The sequence below is a fragment of the Bos taurus genome, chromosome 6 (assembly GCF_002263795.3).
Source record: "Bos taurus isolate L1 Dominette 01449 registration number 42190680 breed Hereford chromosome 6, ARS-UCD2.0, whole genome shotgun sequence".
Classification (NCBI taxonomy): Eukaryota; Metazoa; Chordata; class Mammalia; order Artiodactyla; family Bovidae; genus Bos; species Bos taurus.
This window is the reverse complement of record NC_037333.1, coordinates 46,199,185-46,217,721: the sequence shown is the minus strand read 5'-3', so window position 1 is coordinate 46,217,721 and position 18,537 is coordinate 46,199,185. Positions and strand designations below refer to the sequence as shown.

At 42.2% G+C, this 18,537-nt stretch overlaps 1 long non-coding RNA gene across 1 annotated transcript in view; it reads right to left on the bottom strand.

Moving 5' to 3' along the window:
• The window catches only part of LOC112447154 (uncharacterized), a 32,698-nt gene extending 15,336 nt beyond the window's left edge, over window positions 1-17,362 (bottom strand). The window contains exon 1 of the long non-coding RNA XR_003035264.2: window positions 17,173-17,362. This is a non-coding gene — a long non-coding RNA (uncharacterized lncRNA). The remainder of the gene's footprint in view (window positions 1-17,172) is intronic.
• Window positions 17,363-18,537: the final 1,175 nt, after the last annotated feature.

Sequence of the window (18,537 nt, the reverse complement as noted above, 5' to 3'; positions counted from 1 at the left end):
TAGATTTTCCTCATGATCTCATCATATCATACCTTGTATTAGAGGATTTGTCTTATTCCCTTGCCAAAATTAAAAACTTTGTTCATTTAATACTTTTTTCCGTATTAATTCATCAAGCATTTTTCAAAACCTATTCTGTCTATGTATGGTGCTCGACTTTGGGATTTGAAGATACATAAGATGAGTTCCTGCATGCCAGAAATTACAGTCTAGTGGGAGAAGACAGACAATATGATGATAGAGTGATCCAGGAGCACAGAAGAGGGACAGGTCACCCAGCTTGTGGGAGGTGGTCAGGGAAGCCTGCAACCTCTCACTCAGCCTAGTGAGAGGGAGACTAATGAATGGTGGGAATGGGTGTTCCTGGCAGAGAGACTAGCATGGCACAGGGCCAAAGGGTTGAGGATTGGAATATTTTCCAAGAACCACACATAATTGAGCATAGCTGGTATGTGGGAGTCAGGCGGAAGGGTGTAGTGGGGAAAGGATTGGGGAAAGGTGAAGCTGGACAAGATCTTGATAAGATCTTGGAGGACCTTATCCATCTTGCTATGGAATTTAGACAGTTCAGTCCATAGAGCCATCACCCACACAATGATGCTGGGGTCAGGATCCGATTACTTGGGGTCCTAGGTTGAGTCCTCACAGAAGCAGATTCTGAGACAAGGGTTCAAGGGCCAGCAGGTTCACTGGGAGATGATCCCAAGAGGGACTGTTAGGGGGTGGGCAAAGTGGGCAGGGAGAGGGATGGCGGCCAACACAGGGAGCACCAACCAGCAGTTACTGCCCTGAGCACTTCAGCTCAGACCCCTGGACAGCTGAAAAACGTGCTCCAGAGTTATTCCACTCCAGGGGTGAGGACGTCAGGGGACTGTCCTCTGTCATTGCTGGAGAGCAGCTCCCAGGGGCTTTGATTCCCGACACTGTGGCTCCCAGTGAGTGGGAGTCACAGCAGAGCCTGCAGCCTGAGAAGCTGGCAGGCAGAGCAGCGAGCTCACAAAGCTGCTGCTGTTGGAACTTTAGTGATGGAGGGCTGCGTGGGGGAGCGAGGATATGAGCCCTCTGGTTATTAAGATAGAATGATCTGGAGAAACAAGGCGAGTTTAGTAGTCAGGCAGGGAAGAGAAAGTGCACCCAAGGGGTAAAATGCAGAGAAATGGATGAAGGAATGATCGGGCAGAGGTGTGGGCCGGTCAGGCTGGTGTCCCTGGGCAGCCAGTGAGCCCTCGCGTACCCAAAGCGGGACCCCAGCCTACTCACCATTCCGTGGGACAACTCTGAGGCTCATGGACACTGTTTTCAAAGGTCTGAACCCAGTAGCTCATCAGTGCTCCCTGCATTGCTGCCCTCCCTTTCCTGGCTCACCTCCCTACTCACTTAAAAGTCCTTAACCCTAGAGCATTCTTTGGAGAGAAGAAGGGAGAGCTGGAGCCCAGGGAAAGTGGGTGTCTGAGGTCAGTGTGGTCTTACCTAGAAAGCTGCAACCCCACCAAGGGACAGCTGGTGTTAGACTGGGAGCTGAAGGCAGGAGCTCCCTCGTCCCTTCACTTGCCCAGTCCACCAGCCAGAGAGCCAGGAAGCCCCAGCAACCTGGTGGGTCCCAAAGGAAGGGTCCCCGGGGCACAGAGCAGGGAGGGAACAGGGAGGGTGAGACAAACACAGGATGTCCAGAACACCTGTCTCCCATTAGGATGTAGTCCGTAACTTTCACTGTTCAGATTGATGTCTATGCTGCTGGAAACCTCATCATTTCACGACACAGCTTTATCCAACAATGCCTTATACTTGTGAGCTCCTTACAGCCGCTGTACTTTATGTTGAACTCAGACTTCTTTGTCTCAAAATAACTGGGCCAGCTGGGCAGAGCAGATATCAATACCCATTCCCTACTGAGCCAAGAGCCTAGATCTATTCTGCTTCAGTAGGGTTCACTCCAGTACACTATGTCTTCCCAGAAAGTAAGGTTATTGGTGCTCAGCAATGACTACATTCAGAGTGTTTACCAAACACTTTTATAATTGTTTAGTTGGTGTTTAGAGTCAGTAACCAAACTTCCTGATCCTTGGTTCCTGGAGGTCACTTTTAGCTTCCAATATCAGTTTAATGGACTTCCCTGGTGGCTCAGCTATAAAGAATCTGCCTGCAATGCAGGAGACACGGAGACTCGGGTTTGATCCCTGGGTCTGGAAGCTCCCCTGGAGGAGGAAATGGAACCTACTCCAGTATTCTTGCTGGGAAATCCCATGGACAGAGAAGCCTGGCAGGCTTTAGTCCATACAGTCCAAAAGAGTCAAACATGACTGAGTGACTAAACAACAGCAGCAATGATCAGTTTAATAATAATCTCAGATTAGATGTGAGCTAAGGTAGTTTTATGGATGGGACTTTTGCACACGCCCCCAAATTCATGTGTTGAAATTTTAACCCCTAAGGAGATGGTATGAGGAGGTGGGGCTTCTGGGAGGTGATTAGGTCATAAGCACAAGCCCTCAGGGATGGGATTAGTGCCGTTATAAGTGTCTGAAGAGACTGGAGTTCTCCCTTCTGTTCTGTGAAAATATACCAGGAAGCAGGCTCATGCCAGACATCCAACCTGCCAGCACCTTGATCATGAATTTCCCAGTCTCCAGAACTGTACAAATTTCTGCTATTATTAAGCCACCTAGTTTGTGGAATTCTGTTATAGAGGCCAAAATGGATTAAGACAGTGTGTATATCATGTCTCCTAAACTGTGGAATTTCATGTAAAATCTACTTAGGCAGAGTGAGCTGACGGAACTATAAGCTGAGTGCCTACCAGGTGCCAGGCAACTTGTAAATGCCATCACTTTACAGGTGGAGAAACTAGGGCCCAGAGAGACTAAGTAACCTGCTCAAGGCTCCATATCTAGTGAGGGCAGAGCCAGGAATGAAATCTATGTCTCACTGACTCCAAATTTGATATTCTTTTATGCTTCAATATAGGTTTCTAGTGGATTATCGCTGAGAAAGTTGATACAAGCTATTTTTAGAAACAGCAAACAAGGTAAGGCCTCTGAGGAATCATTTTTGGGTCCCCAATGATAGCATGATATGCTTCTTCCAAAGATGTGTCCTTCAGTTCTGCTATCAGCAGTGGCTCTGGGGCCAGACCACCATCATCACACTCTAGCTTGTCACTTGTCCTTTATTTACTGTGTAACTTTGGATAAGATTTTCAACATCTCCGTGCTCCAGTTTTTCCATCCCCAAAGCAGGGTTCATAATAGTCCTTACCCCTATGGGGTGTAATAACAGTTAAATAGAGTGCATGGTGCCTGGGTATGATTAACTGTTATTATTTTTTATTAATCTCCATTGTTCTATCAACCTGATATAGTCTATAACCATGTCTCACCCTGTGACCTGGCTTAGAGAATGTAGGAGTTGACCTTAAAAGGCCAAGAATCTATGATCCAGAGAGAGGAAAAACCCACTGGGCTGTGTGCTCTTGTGTCCTTTGTGAACTGATCATGTCCCACCATGGATAGGAGAAGAAATGGACTTACCCTGCAAATCACACATTGAGGGGTGGGCGGTTCTCATCAGAAACGTATTTTGGTCTGTGGTTTTTGCCGAGCCATTTTTATCTTTGCCAAATGACCCCCTTGGGAAAATGAGGCAGCTCAGTTTATATAAATAGCCAAGATTCAAGAGAGGAAGTGAGAGGTTTCCCAGGAGAGAGCAGAACAGTATTTATGGGATCCCAGAGTCAGGCTCAGTACCTGGCACTCAGGGGTACTCAATCGATGTCACTGAACCAATGGATGGGCTTTAACCACTTTTGTTGTGGAAGACCTTTCTCCCGCCTTGGACAGGGGCCATTGTCTTGATGGCAGGTGGTGGCTCAGTTTATGCTGGGCTACCCTTGACTGAAGCAGGGCAGTTACTGGTCTCCCCACTCCAAGTCGAAAGTGGGAAGGACCCTGGGTCCCCAGCTCTATATCCCAAAAGGACTGCCAACACCCTGCAGAGCTTCCTGGTAATGTTACAGGGAAAAGGAAAAGAGTAGCTTTTGCCTTCTCTTGGGAATCAGTGTACCAGGGGAATCTGAACAGTGTGTCTTTGAATTATTCTCTCCCTCTCTGTCAGCAGTTACCAGCAGTCGTAATCATTTCCTGGGACTGCCATGCTTGCTGCTAAGTCGCCTCAGTCGTGTCTGACTCTGTGTGACCGCTTAGACGGCAGCCCTCCAGGCTCCCCCATCTCTGGGATTCTCCAGGCAAGAACACTGGAGTGGGTTGCCACTTCCTTCTCCACTGCAGGAAAGTGAAAAGTGAAAGTGAAGTCGCTGACATAACAAAGTACAATTTTGGGTGGCTTAAAGCAACAGAAATTACTCTCACAATTTTAGAAGATAGAAGTCTGAAATCCAGCAGGAATAATCCTTCCATGCCTTGTCCTAGTTCTGACATTTGCCAGCAATCTCTGGTGTTCCTTGGCTTCAAGTTGCATCAGTCCGGCTTTCTCCCTCTGGGTCAGTGCCTATATGCATCTTCATATGGCCTCTTAGGAGGACACCAGTCATTGGCTTTAGGGCCCGCCCTAATCCAGTATGATCTCACCTGGTTGCATCTGCAAAGACTGTTTCCAAATAAGGTCACTTTCTGAGGTTCTGCATGAACATGAATTTTGGGGTATATTATTCAACCCAATAGAGATGTCTTTATGCCAGACACTCTGTCAGTTGGCCCGAATATTAAGATGAGTAAGACCTCCTCATAATCTTATAGTCTGCAGAAGAAGTTGGCACATAAATAAATTATTGTAATTCAGTGAGGCAAATATAAGCTCACATCTTACATTTATTGAGCAGTTACTAAGTGCCTGGCACTATTTCAAACAATAAACAGTTTCCACTGAGGAGTGAATAAGGAAAATGTAAGATATGTAATCGCTTACTTCTATAAAACATTATACTATTTATTTATATAAAATATATTATACATGTATATAGTATTGTGTGTGTGCTCAATATTATTGAGCCATAAAAAAGAAGGGAATCCTGTCATTTGTGACAACATGAATGGAACTTAAGAGCATTGTGCTAAGTGAAATGAGTCAGAGAAAGACAAATATCATATGATCTCACTTATATGTGGAATCTAAAAAATAGTACACATGAACTTACTTACAAGACAGAAACAAACTCACATAGAAAATAAACTTATGGTTACCAAAGGGCAAGTGGGGAGAGGGATCAATAGGGAGTATGAGATTAACATTCAGTTCAGTTCAGTCACTCAGTCATGTCTGACTCTTTGCAACCCCGTGGACTGCAGCACGCTAGACTTCTCTGTCCATCACGAACTCCTGGAGCTTGCTCAGACTCATGTCCATTGAGTCGGTGATGCCATCCAACTATCTCATCCTCTGTTATCCCCTTCTCCTCCTGCCTTCAATCTTTCCCAGCATCAGGGTGTTTTCCAATGAGTCATTTCTTCGCATCAGGTGGCCAAAGTATAAGAGCTTCAGCTTCAGCATCAGTCCTTCCAAAGAAATCCCAGGGCTGGTCTCCTTTAGAATGGACTGGTTGGATCTCCTTGTGGTCCAAGGGACTCTCAAGAGTCTTCTCCAACACCACAATTCAAAAGCATCAATTCTTTGGCACTCAGCTTTCTTTATAGTCCAACCCTCACATCCATACATGACTATCACAAAAACCATAGCTTTGACTAGATGGACTTCCCCTGTGGCTCAGCTGGTAAAGAATCCACCTGCAATGTGGGAGACCTGGTTTGATCCTTGGGTTGAAATGATCCCTTGGAGAAGGGAAAGGCTACCCACTCCTGTATTCTGGCCTGGAGAATTCCACGGACTATACAGTCCATGGGGTCACAGTCAGACATGACTGAGCAAATTTCACTTCACTAACAGATGTTCACTACTATATATAAAATAGATAAACAAGGATTTATCTATTATATAAAGCACAGGGAACTATATTCAATATCTTGTAATAAATTACAATAGAAATGAAATTTTAAAAGAATATAGATATATACCTATATATGTATAATTGAATCACTTTACTGCACACCTGAAACTAACACAATATTGTAAATCGACTATACATTAATAAAAATAAATAAATACAGAAAACAGGTTGATGGTCACCAGCAATGGGAGACGGGAAAGTGGAGGAAATGAGTGAAAGTGGTCAAAAGGAATGAAAGTCTAGCTATAAAATAAATAGGTTATATGTAGGGATGACTAGAGTTACCAATGTGTGTGTACTCAGTCTTGACCAACTCAAACTGGAGTCTCCTGCGTCTCCTTGCTTTGGCAGGCAGATTCATTACCCCTGAGCCACCAGGGAAGCCCATAGTTAACAATGAGTATGTGTGAGTGAAAGCTGAATTGAAATGAGGACCCCTGGGTTGAGAATCCTGCTGGCATCCACTGAAGGCCTGGGGCCACTTCTGTGTGAGGTCATGAGACCCTGGGCTCCAAACCTGGTTACCTATAGAGCATATTCAAAATACAGATCCCCAGGCCTTTTCTCCGTCAAACCGAATCTTCATATAAGGGGGGCCAGGAACCTGTAGTTTCCTACGCCTCGTGTAGAGTGAAGTAATAATAGCTTACTTTTATTAAGCTCTTCCTCTCAACCAGCACTTTGCATTCCTGTTTTCTTTTCATCTCACAGGAGTTCTATGAGATAGGTACTTTCCTCTCCAGTTGTAACAGGTGCAAACAGCAGGGTTACGAGCTCCTCGGTAATTCTCCCAGAGTCTCATGGCAAGTCCAGTGAAGCATCTGTGGGCTGCGGAGCTGGGCCACATGACCTCTGACTGTACCTTGATTTCTTTAATCTCCTGAATCTTCACGCCCTCTTTCTTTCTACCAGTGGGATTTCTCTGTGGCCTGTGGTTGACTGCAGAAAAGCAGTCTTCGGCCTCTTGTCTTGAGTCTATGTTAGAATGCTTCAACTGTCGACAGATCTCCTCTCTGAGTAAATATTTAAATCAGGTTTAAATTTTTCCTCTTCAACCTTTCTAAATAAAAATAAATCTTGCCCTCTGGACTGTGTCTACTGCTTCCCGTTTATTTAAGAGCTCCGTTTATCGCACACAGCGTGAGCACTAGTGAAGCGGATGGCTGAGCTCAAGGAAGGGGAGAGCGGCCCCCAAACCTGAGCTGACCTCTGCTACAGCTGCTCAGGCCACGCCGGTCTCCGTTGTGCCTGGTCGTCATGGTGATTAGAGCCAGCACCCCTCTTAGTGGACCAAGGTTGGGAGGTGGCTTTCCTGCTCTTTCATGATGCTCTACTTTAGCTGAGGTCTACCAGCTCCCCCAAGAGAAAGGCTGGGGAGCAGTCAGGTCACATGCAGACTTTCAAATGCCAGGGTAAAAACCCATGATCTGCTATCAGAGATTAACAGTTATTAACTTTTAAATAATGCAGAAAAATGCAGCTAGCTACTTGCTTCCCGTGCCCCCCATCCCAAGTTAGATCTGTGGGTCCTCCCAGACAAGGCCACTGAAAGAGAAATTGAGCCTGCCTATTGAATTCCATCTGAATTCATTAGAATCCATTGAATTCCAGAAAATTTCACATTTCCTAACTTAACTCCCCCCACCCTTTATTTATAATGTAGTTGCATTTTACTGAGGGCATGCAGGCAGAGAAACTATTGTTCAGAAGGCCTTGCAAAATCAAAAATGAGAGAGACATTTCCATCTCCTTTCCCCAGCCATCTTCTCTTCTCTGTTCTGCCAGAAACCCCTGTTTGCCAAGAGCCACCCAGGAACAGATTTCCTCTCTAATCTGTTGCATCTGTTCACCCACTCCCACTCCCTGTTAATCCCTCCAAATGCACGGTTTGCCACAAATGGGCCGGAGACAACTGGGAGTGGGACTGTGGGGCTGATTCACATGGCTCTCCAGCCACAATCGCATTTGTTCTGTTTCTTTCGGAAATTCAGACAGGCAGCCACCTTCACTTCCATCCCTGCCAAGGGACACTGGATAACTCTCTTAAGTCATGGGGCCAGATCCAAACTCCCAGGCTGTAAAGCCAAGCCTTTGTCATTTATATGTTTATATTCATCGATTTCATGCTAATGACTTGGTTATATTTATCTGGGAATGGTTCCGATTCAAGTCATGGGAAAGTCGGGAGCCTTGGGTGGTATTTATGGTTCAGTATTTGCCTTGCTGTGGGGCCCTGGCTCAGGAAATAATTCTCTCTGAGCCTGCATTTCTCCACATTGAAAACAGGGAGAAACCTTCTATGCCACAGCTGTTGGTCAGGTGCACTGAAATCTGCTGGAACAAGATAACTCTTTATTTTAACAGATAATTCCTGTGTTTATTTTCTTCTTTATCCACCCTTCTCCTTTTTAGTTGTACTGTAGCATCCCCAATGCATCTTTGGTACCCTAGGCAACCTGTATAGACAACTTAGGACATACTTGTTATTTACTGTCTGTTAGTGCAGTCGCTCAGTTGTGTCAGACTCTGAGACCCCATGAATCGCAGCATGCCAGGCCTCCCTGTCCATCACCAACTCCCAGAGTTCACTCAAACTCACGTCCATCGAGTCGGTGATACCATCCAGCCATCTCATCCTCCGTCGTCCCCTTTTCCTCCTGCCCCCAATCCCTCCCAGCATCAGAGTCTTTTCCAATGAGTCAACTCTTCGCATGAGGTGGCCAAAGTACTGGAGTTTCAGCTTTAGCATCATCCCTTCCAAAGAACACCCAGGGCTGATCTCCTTTAGGATGGACTGGTTGGATCTCCTTGCAGTCCAAGGGACTCTCAAGAGTCTTCTTCAACACCACAGTTCAAAAGCATCAATTCTTCAGCGCTCAGCTTTCTTCACAGTCCAACTCTCTCATCCATACATGACCAAGGAAAACCCATAGCCTTGACTAGATGGACCTTCAATATGCTATCTAGGTTGGTCATAACTTTCCTTCCAAGGAGTAAGCGTCTTTTAATTTCATGGCTGCAGTCACCATCTGCAGTGATTTGGGAGCCCAAAAAAATAAAGTCTGACACTGTTTCCACTGTTTCCCCATCTACTTCCCATGAAGTGATGGGACCAGATGCCATGATCTCTGTTTTCTGAATGTTGAGCTTTAAGCCAACTTTTTCACTCTCCTCTTTCACTCTCATCAAGAGGCTTTTTAGTTCCTCTTCACTTTCTTCCATAAGGGTGGTGTCATCTGCATATCTGAGGTTATTGATATTTCTCCCAGCAATCTTGATTCCAGCTTGTGCTTCCTCCAGCCCAGTGTTTCTCATGAAGTATTCTGCATATAAGTTAAATAAGCAGGGTGACAATATACAGCCTTGACGTACTCCTTTTCCTATTTGGAACCAGTCTGTTGTTCCATGTCCAGTTCTAACTGTTGCTTCCTGACCTGCATATAGGTTTCTCAAGAGGCAGGTCAGGTGGCCTGGTATTCCCATCTCTTGAAGAATTTTCCACAGTTTATTGTGAGCCACACAGTCAAAGGTTTTGGCATAGTCAATAAAGCAGAAATAGATGTTTTTCTGGAACTCTCTTGCTTTTTCAATGATCCAGCGGATGTTGGCAATTTGATCTTTGGTTCCTCTGCCTTTTCTAAAACCAGCCTGAATATCAGGAAGTTCACGGTTCACGTATTGCTGAAGCCTGGCTTGGAGAATTTTGAGCATTACTTTACTAGCATGTGAGACGAGTGCAATTGTGTGGTAGCCTGAGCATTCTTTGGCATTGCCTTTCTTTGGGATTGGAATGAAAACTGACTTTTTTCCAGTCCTGTGGCCACTGCTGAGTTTTCCAAATTTGCTGGCATATTGAGTGCAGCACTTTCACAGCATCATCTTTCAGGATTTGAAAGAGCTCAACTGGAATTCCATCACCTCCACTAGCTTTGTTCATAGTGATGCTTTCTAAGGCCCACTTGACTTCACATTCCAGGATGTCTGGCTCTAGGTGAGTGATCATACCATCGTGATTATCCAGGTCGTGAAGATCTTTTTTGTACAGTTCTTCTGTGTATTCTTGCCACCTCTTCTTAGTATCTTCTGCTCCTTTTTAGGTCCATACCATTTCTGACCTTTATCGAGCCCATCTTTGCATGAAATATTCCCTTGGCATCTTTAATTTTCTTGAAGAGATCTCTAGTCTTTCCCATTCTGTTGTTTTCCTCTATTTCTTTGCATTGATTGCTGAGGAAGGCTTTCTTATCTCTTCTTGCTATTCTTTGGAACTCTGCATTCAGATGCTTATATCTTTCCTTTTCTCCTTTGCTTTTTGTTTCTCTTCTTTTCACAGCTATTTGTAAGGCCTCCCCAGACAGCCATTTTGCTTTTTTGCATTTCTTTTCCATGGGGATGTGTCCTTCCAATTCATGTATTGAAGTCCCAACTTTGAGTGTGATGGCATTAGGAGGTGGAGTCTTTGGGAGGTAATTAGGGCTAAATAAGGGTACTTACCAGGAACCGAATCTCTTGATCCCTTGCTCTTGGACTTCAGCCTTTAGGACTGTGAGAAGTCAGTGTCTGATGATTAAGCCACCCAATCTACGGCATTTTGTTATAGCAGCCCTAGCTGACTGAGATATTATCCTTTCACTATTGTATCCATGTACACTAACCCAGGGGCACGTTTGTTTACCATTGTCTTATTATTTTTATATTTTTCTGTATCTTACCTTTAAAAAAAATCTTCAAAACCTAATGGGATCTCTTTTAATTCACCTGCTTTATCTTCAATTTATTATTTTTAATGGCCATATACAACTTTATGGAGTGACAGAACTATAATTTATTCAACTATTCCCATGTGGATGATATTCACTTTGTTTCCAGTTTTTGGTTTATTTTTTTACCAGTGTTTACAATGCAGTCCACTTTTGTGTAAATACATCCTTAGGTTTCAAAGCTTTCATTCCTAAGAGACAGATTTCTGGGAGTAGGATTTCTGAGTCAAAGATGTATGTATTTTTAATCATTAACAGATGTTGTCATAATGTTTTCTAAAAAAACAACATTAATACATATTTCCAACCAGAAATGTACAAAAGGCTCCACAGCCCCTTTAGCAATATGGATTGTTGGTCTCTAATTTTTCCACCTGACCCGTGTAAATTGATGTCTCTTTGTGATTTGATTCACAAAGAGATCTTTGTGTTCTCTTTGCTTGCATGCGAGTTTGAGCCTCTTTTCACATATTTGTTTGGCCACCTGAAATTGCTTTTTTGTGAATTTCCTATTCATATCCTCGGCTTAATTTTCTGTTGTGGTGTTCATCCCTGCTTTATTTATTTGTTTTGTATGAGTTCTTTGTATATTATACCATTTACCCTCAAATCTCTGGGTTGCCAGCCCTCCCCTGCTCCCCAATTTAGTGTTTATCTGTTGACTTAGTTCATGGTGTCTTTTCCAAATGTTTCTCATTTTCATTTTATCTAATATATGTATAAGTCCTTTAAGGCTTCTGTGTTTCCAGTCTTGACTAAAAATCCTTCACCCACCCTAGATTTTACTTGTGATGGTCTAGTATTATTTATCATATTTTATTTTTTACCTTTAGGTCTTTAATCCACCCATAATTTATTTTTGCATATGGGTAAAAGAAGGGTTCATTTTTATTTTCTTCTGGCTGGAGAGTCAGTTGTTTTAGCATCCTTATTTAATACCTAATCTTTCCCTACTGGATTGAAAAATCACTTTTAAAAACAGCTTTTTGAGGTATAATTTACACACCATAAAATTCACCCATCATTAAGTCACTTTTAGTATATTTAGTGTGTTTATAGTGTTTGGCAACAATCACCACAATCTAGTTTTATAATATTTCCATCACCTCAACATGTTTTCTATGCCTGTTTACCCTCCAGCCTAGGCAACCACAGGTCTGCTTTTTGTGTTTATAAATTTGCCTTTTTGATTTGTGAAATCTCACTTTTGTCTTACCTGAAATTGTAAATATATGGTTAAATCCATTCAGGACCCTGTGTTATTCCATTGATTCATTTGTCTATCCTTCAAGCCAGTAGAAATATGAGCAAAGGATATGAAGAGTTTTGAAAAGAAAACACAACTGTCTTTTAAAAGATGCTCAGTTCAGTTCAGTTCAGCCACTCAGTCGTGTCCGACTCTTTGCGACCCCATGAACTGCAGCACGCCAGGCCTCCTTGTCCATCACCAACTCCCAGAGTTCACTCAAACTCATGTCCATCGAGTCGATGATGCCATCCAGCCATCTCATCCTCTGTCGTCCCCTCTTCCTCCTGCCCCCAATCCCTCCCAACATCAGAGTCTTTTCCAACGAGTCAACTCTTTGCATGAGGTGGCCAAATATTGGAGTTTCAGCTTTAGCATCATCCCTTCCAAAGAAATCCCAGGGCTGATCTCCTTTAGCATGGACTGGTTGGATCTCCTTGCAGTCCAAGGGACTCTCAAGAGTCTTCTCCAACACCGCAGTTCAAAAGCACCAATTCTTCGGCGCTCAGCTTTCTTCACAGTCAAACTCTCACATCTTACTCAATAAGAAAAAAAATACATACTGTGCCAAGATACTGTTTTCTACCTCTTAAGTTGGCAATAATTCAAAAGCTTGCTGACCCTCTGTGCTGGTGATGCTATGGGCAAACATATTCTTACTCATTTCTGGTTAAGAGCATAACCCCTTTGTAAGGAAACTTGGCAATATGTCAAATGCATATTCCCAGCAGTTGTACCTTTGGGAAGTTATTCTACAGATACATTTTCTTTAAGGGGAAAAGGTGTGCATATACACACACACAGACACACTTTGCAACACTGTTTTACAACCTCAACTTTTAATAGTAGCTGCTACTGCTGCTGCTAAGTCACTTCAGTCATGTCCGACTCTGTGCGACCCCATAGACGGCAGCCCACCAGGCTCCCCTGTCCCTGGGATTCTCCAGGCAAGAACACTGGAGTGGGTTGCCATTTCCTTCTCCAATGCATGAAAGTGAAAAGTGAAAGTGAAGTCGCTTAGTCGTGTCCGACCATCAGCGACCCCATGCACTGCAGCCTACCAGGCTCCTCCACCCATGAGATTTTCAGGCAAGAGTACTGGAGTGGGATGCCATTGAGGAATAGTTAAATAATTATGGTATATTCATACAGTAGAACATGAAGCAGCTATATAGTAAAGAATGTGCATGCATGCTTAGTTGTGTTTGACTCTTTGCAACCCCATGGACTGTAGCCTGCACGGCTCTTCTGTCCATGAGGTTTTCCCGGCAAGTACACTGGAGTGGGTTATCATTTCCTGCTCCAGGAGATCTTCCTGACCCAGGGATCAAACCTGAGTCTCCTGCATTGGCAGGCAGATTCTATACTACTGAACCACCTGGGAAGCTCATATAGTAAAGAACAGAAAGGCTCATTTTATACTACAAATACCTTGGAGTCTTAGTAAACAAAAAAACATGATTCAGAATGAATAATATGCAACCCTTTATATAAAAAATGTGGAAAAAAAACAAGATTCTGTATTTGCTTCTGCTTATACATATACAACATGGAGAAGGGACTAGCTACCCACTGCAGTATTCTGGCCTGGAGAATTCTATGGATTGTATAGTCCATGGGGTCACAAGGAGTCGGACACGATTGAGAGACTTTCGCTATACATATACAAAGAAATTCTGGAAGGATATGATGGGGGGTGAGGTGGACCTGGGCAGGTATGGGACAAGGATGGGAAAAAATTTTTCACTGTATTATTTTCCCCTTAATTTTAATTTAAAATTTTGCCTATTCAAAATTTTCTCTTAGCTGTTCTAAGGCACTTATCTTTCTGTACAAATTTTAAGATAATTTTAGCCAATTCTCATCTTCCCAACACTGCTGGCATTTCAATTGTAATCACATTAGATTTATATCTTAATTTTGGGAGACTGGATTTCTAAATTATGTTGTCTTCTCAGCCAAGACTATGAAATATTTTTCTACTTTTTAAGATTTTGGCTTAGATATTTTGATTTATGGTTGTGTCTTCTTATCAGATTTATTTCTAGAAAAGTTTTGACTTTATTGTGAATGAAACACTTTTCCCCATTTTGCTTTTCAAGTGTTTATTGCTTGAAGAGAGAATACATTTGTTCTTTTATTAATTCCTGTAATATTTTATAAGATTATCTTGGGTCTTCTAGATATATAACCATATCATCACCAGAGATCATTTAGACTCTTTCAACATTTACATCAGTTATTTCATATTCTTGTCTCAATGCACTTGTTAGAACCCCACGACACTGTTAAATAATAATGACGATGGTTTTACTTCCAAATTCCTAGTTTTCTTTTTTCTTAATTAATTTATTTTAATTGGAGGATAATTACTTTACAATATTGTGATGATTTTGCCATACATCAACGTGAATTTGCCTTAGGTATACACGTGTCCCCCCCCGATGCTGAACCCCCCTCCCGCCTCCTTCCTCACCCCTTCCCTCCAGGTTGTCCCAGAGCACTGGCTTTGGGTGCCTGTTGCATGCGTCGAACTTGCACTGGTCATCTATTTTACAAATGGTAATATACATGTTTCAATGCTATTCTCTCAAATCACCCCACCCTTGCCTTCTCCCACTGAGTCCAAAAGTCTGTTCTTTACGTCAGGTTTCTAGTTTTAATGGAAATAGTTTCAGCACTTCACATTTAGGTTAATATTAGGTTGACTCACAGTTTTTGTTTTATAGGTCTAAAAGAGTTAAAAATTAGTTATTTCACATGATTCAATATAAATAGTTGCTCTTGATTTCCATATTTCTTTTACCTAGCTTTTTTTTAAAATGGCTGCTAAATTTTATCAAATGTGCTTTGGCACTCTTGGTAGGGTCCTATGATTTTTCTGTTTTAATATTGTGATAGCCTGTTGCATTGGTAACCCCAAAGAATACCCTTCCCAATATTCCCACCCCTGTGTAGTTCTGGATGTGACTATAGCCAATTGGACATTAGCAAGCATGCTGCAATTAGAGCTTGATAAGCACTTGCACGGTGGAATTGGTCCTCTTGAGAACTCCCCCGTAGAAGCCAGGCACTATGCTATAATAAAGCTGAGACTAAACTACTGCGTGATGTGAGTGTCCACGCTCCAGGCCCAGCTTAACTCCCAAGGAAAATCACATGAGGGCCTCAACAGCTCCATGGGAAACAGAACCACCCCTCTGAGCCCAAACTACAGAATCACAAGCAACACTACATTGTTATTTATTTAAGCCACAGGTTTTGAGGTTATTTGTTAAGTCTTAATAGATAATTGGAAAAATATAGGCAATGGCACCCCACTCCGGTACTCTTGCCTGGAAAATCCCATGGACGGAGGAGCCTGGTAGGCTGTGGTTCATGGGGTCGCTAAGAGTCGGACATGACTGAGCGACTTCACTTTCACTTTTCACTTTTCACTTTCCTGCATTGGAGAAGGAAATGGCAACCCACTCCAATGTTCTTGCCTGGAGAATCCCAGGGACGGGGGAGCCTGGTGGGCTGCCATCTATGGGATCGCACAGAGTCGGACACGACTGAAGTGACTTAGCAGTAGCAGTAATGAATTATATTGACAGATTTTCTGATACTAAACTAGCCTTGAATTATTGGAATAAAACCTCAAGTCATGAGGCTGTTATTCTTCTGATTCCCTGCTGGATTATATTGACTGATTCATTTTCAAGTTTTGCATTTAAGTTTAATTGATTAATTTTATCTTGTAATACTAAACTAGAGAACTTTTTACCTTTTTCTATGACTTAGAACTATTTAAGTAACATTTAATTATCCATCTGAGTCAGTTCTAATGAGTGGATGAACCTAGAGCCTATTATACAGAGTGAAGTAAGTCAAAAGAGAAAAACAAATATGTATTATCACATATATATAGACTCTAGAAAGATGGTACTGAGGAACCTCTTTGCAGGGCAGCAATGGAGGTGTAGACACAGAAAACAGACTTGGGGACAAAGTGGGGAAAGGGGCGGGGGGTGGAACAAATTGAGAGAGTAGCATGGAAGCAAGTACATTACAACATGTAAAATAGATAGCCAGTGGGAGTTTGTTTATGACTCAGGGAGCTCAAACCCGGCTCTTTGTCAACCTAGATGGGTGGAATGAAATGGGAGATGGGAGGGAGGTGACACATAAATACCAATAGCTAATTCATGTTGATGTATGGCAGAAACCAATATAATACTGTATTATCCTCCAATCAAATTATCCTCCAATCAAAAATAAAAATTTTTAAAGTTTAAATTTAATTGTGATGCCATCTGATGTTAATCTCTATTTCAATGGTGGTTTTAAAATCACCTTTTCTATCTCCTCCCTGGTGGGTGGCTCAGATGATAAAGCATCACCTGCAAAGCGACAGACCCAGGTTCGATCCCTGGGTCAGGAAGATCCCCTGGAGAAGGAAATGGCACCCCACTCCAGTACTCTTGCCTGGAAAATTCCATGGACAGAGGAGCCTGGTAGACTACAGTCCATGGGGTTGCAAAGAGTCGGACACGACTGAGCGACTTCACTTTCACTTTCACATGGTAATTAACATTTGATTTTTCTATTTATTTTATAATTAATTTTATATTTTTTATTTTGCTTAAAAAATCATATATTTCTTTCATATTTTTTATTGTACCTCCATTTTATGACTTTTAATCTCTTCATACATATTCTGTATATATCCTTTCTATTTTCAAATATACTTTTTCTCTTTTTCATCCTTAATAAAGCTCATAAAGTCTGATTATTAGTCTTTGAAAGTAATTCAATTTGGGATTTATTTATCCTTTCATTATTTTGGCTGATTTTTTTTCTATAATACTAGATTTTGTCTCATTAATTTCATCTTCTTAGTTCAGTTGGCTTATTTTCTTATTAAAAAAATTAATTTTAAGCTCCAAAGCATTAACAAAGTAGTTTGGAAAATGTGAAGAGCTAAGCAACAATACCTGACTAAATTAGGAATTTTCCCTTCAAAAATAAATTGAAATTAGTAGTGTAGAATGGATGTCAATATTTATTTTTGCTCCTATAATATCCATCCTTGTTCTTTTTGGCAACAGACCATCAATTTTCTTTTGAGGACAACATTTCCTTTATCCTTAGGCAATGAGATCTCACTGCCAAGCGCAAGGATGGAAGCACATCACTCAGATCTAAGCTAATCAGAGCTCTGTACCTACCCGATCATGTGATTGGTCCAGGAAGATGCACAGGACACAAGATGAGCCAATTAAATATCTTCCCAGGGCTTGCTAGTATTCTTGGGAAAGAGAGAGCCTGTCTTTCTGAGATTTCAGGTGCTATGAAGCAAGAGAGTCTGGAGCTGCTGGTGACTGTCTTTGTTGCGGCTAGAAAGAGCCTGAGAATGAAGTCAACACAGAGGAACACAGAGACAAAAGCAACGGATTCTTAATGACACATGTCATGTCTGAGCTGATTCATTCTAGTTGTAACATTCTAGCTGTAACATTCTAGTTACAATAAGCGAGTAAATTTACACTTTTGTCTAGTGAGTCTGAATTGGACTTCTGACACACACCACACAGGACTCCTGATAGACACAGTTTGTGTCATCACTGCTTTTCTCTTGGTAGAAAGGGGTCAAGTTGCCACTGGCAGAGATATCCCATATACTCTTGGCTTTCTGGGTTACATCCCTCACTCTTCCTGCCTCCCTCTTTCTTGGCTCACTCCCTAGGCCTCCTCAATGTGCAACTTCTACATTGTTTTGGTTCTCCAAGTCTTCTGGTTGTCTGTTAAATGCTGGTACTTTTTAAGGGTAACAGAAAATAAACGCTTTTATTTAAAAGCTGGCTAGTTTAAATGTTTTCACTCAGGAGAAAGGCAGAATGGCTTACTTTTTTGGGTCACAGAACTACCTCCTTAATGGACCCATTTGCCTGGAAAGTGTGTGTTGGTATGGAGAGTGAGGGAGGCCAGGAAAGGAGCTGTGCTCAGCGGGGATAGAGGGCCTGGAAAGCCAGGCTAAACAGCCAGACTTTGGTCTGAATTCAGCTTATCATAATGGAGTTTGTATATCTTTTGAGTACTTGAGTACTTGCAGGGCAAAAGGACAGATACAGATTTTTTTTTTTTTTTTTTTGGACGTTCAATTTTACTCAAAGATTTTGAGAGGGTAATCTGTTGTAAATTAAAACATATTCTTCAGAATAAAAGGTAAAGTTGATGTGAATCTTTAAGACTTCAAAGAAGTTTAATGCTTATGGCAGGCTGCTTCAGCCAATGTACTCCCAATTTGCTGGTGTCATACAATTAGGATGCAATTTCTCCCATGTTCAGGAAAGCCCTCTCTTGATCCCATACACTCCTCTTTAATTGACTTCCTTAATAGCCAAACTCATTCAAAATGCTGTGTCTAAATTCATTGTCTCTCCTTCTCCTAATCCTAGTCTCTCTTGAAACCACCTCACCAGTGATTTGCTCCCACTTCATCTTGCTTAGCAGCTTCTGTGTTGCTAAAATCCAGCAGTCAATTATCTGCCCTCAGCTCCCATGACCACTGCAGAGGTGAATATAGTTTACCT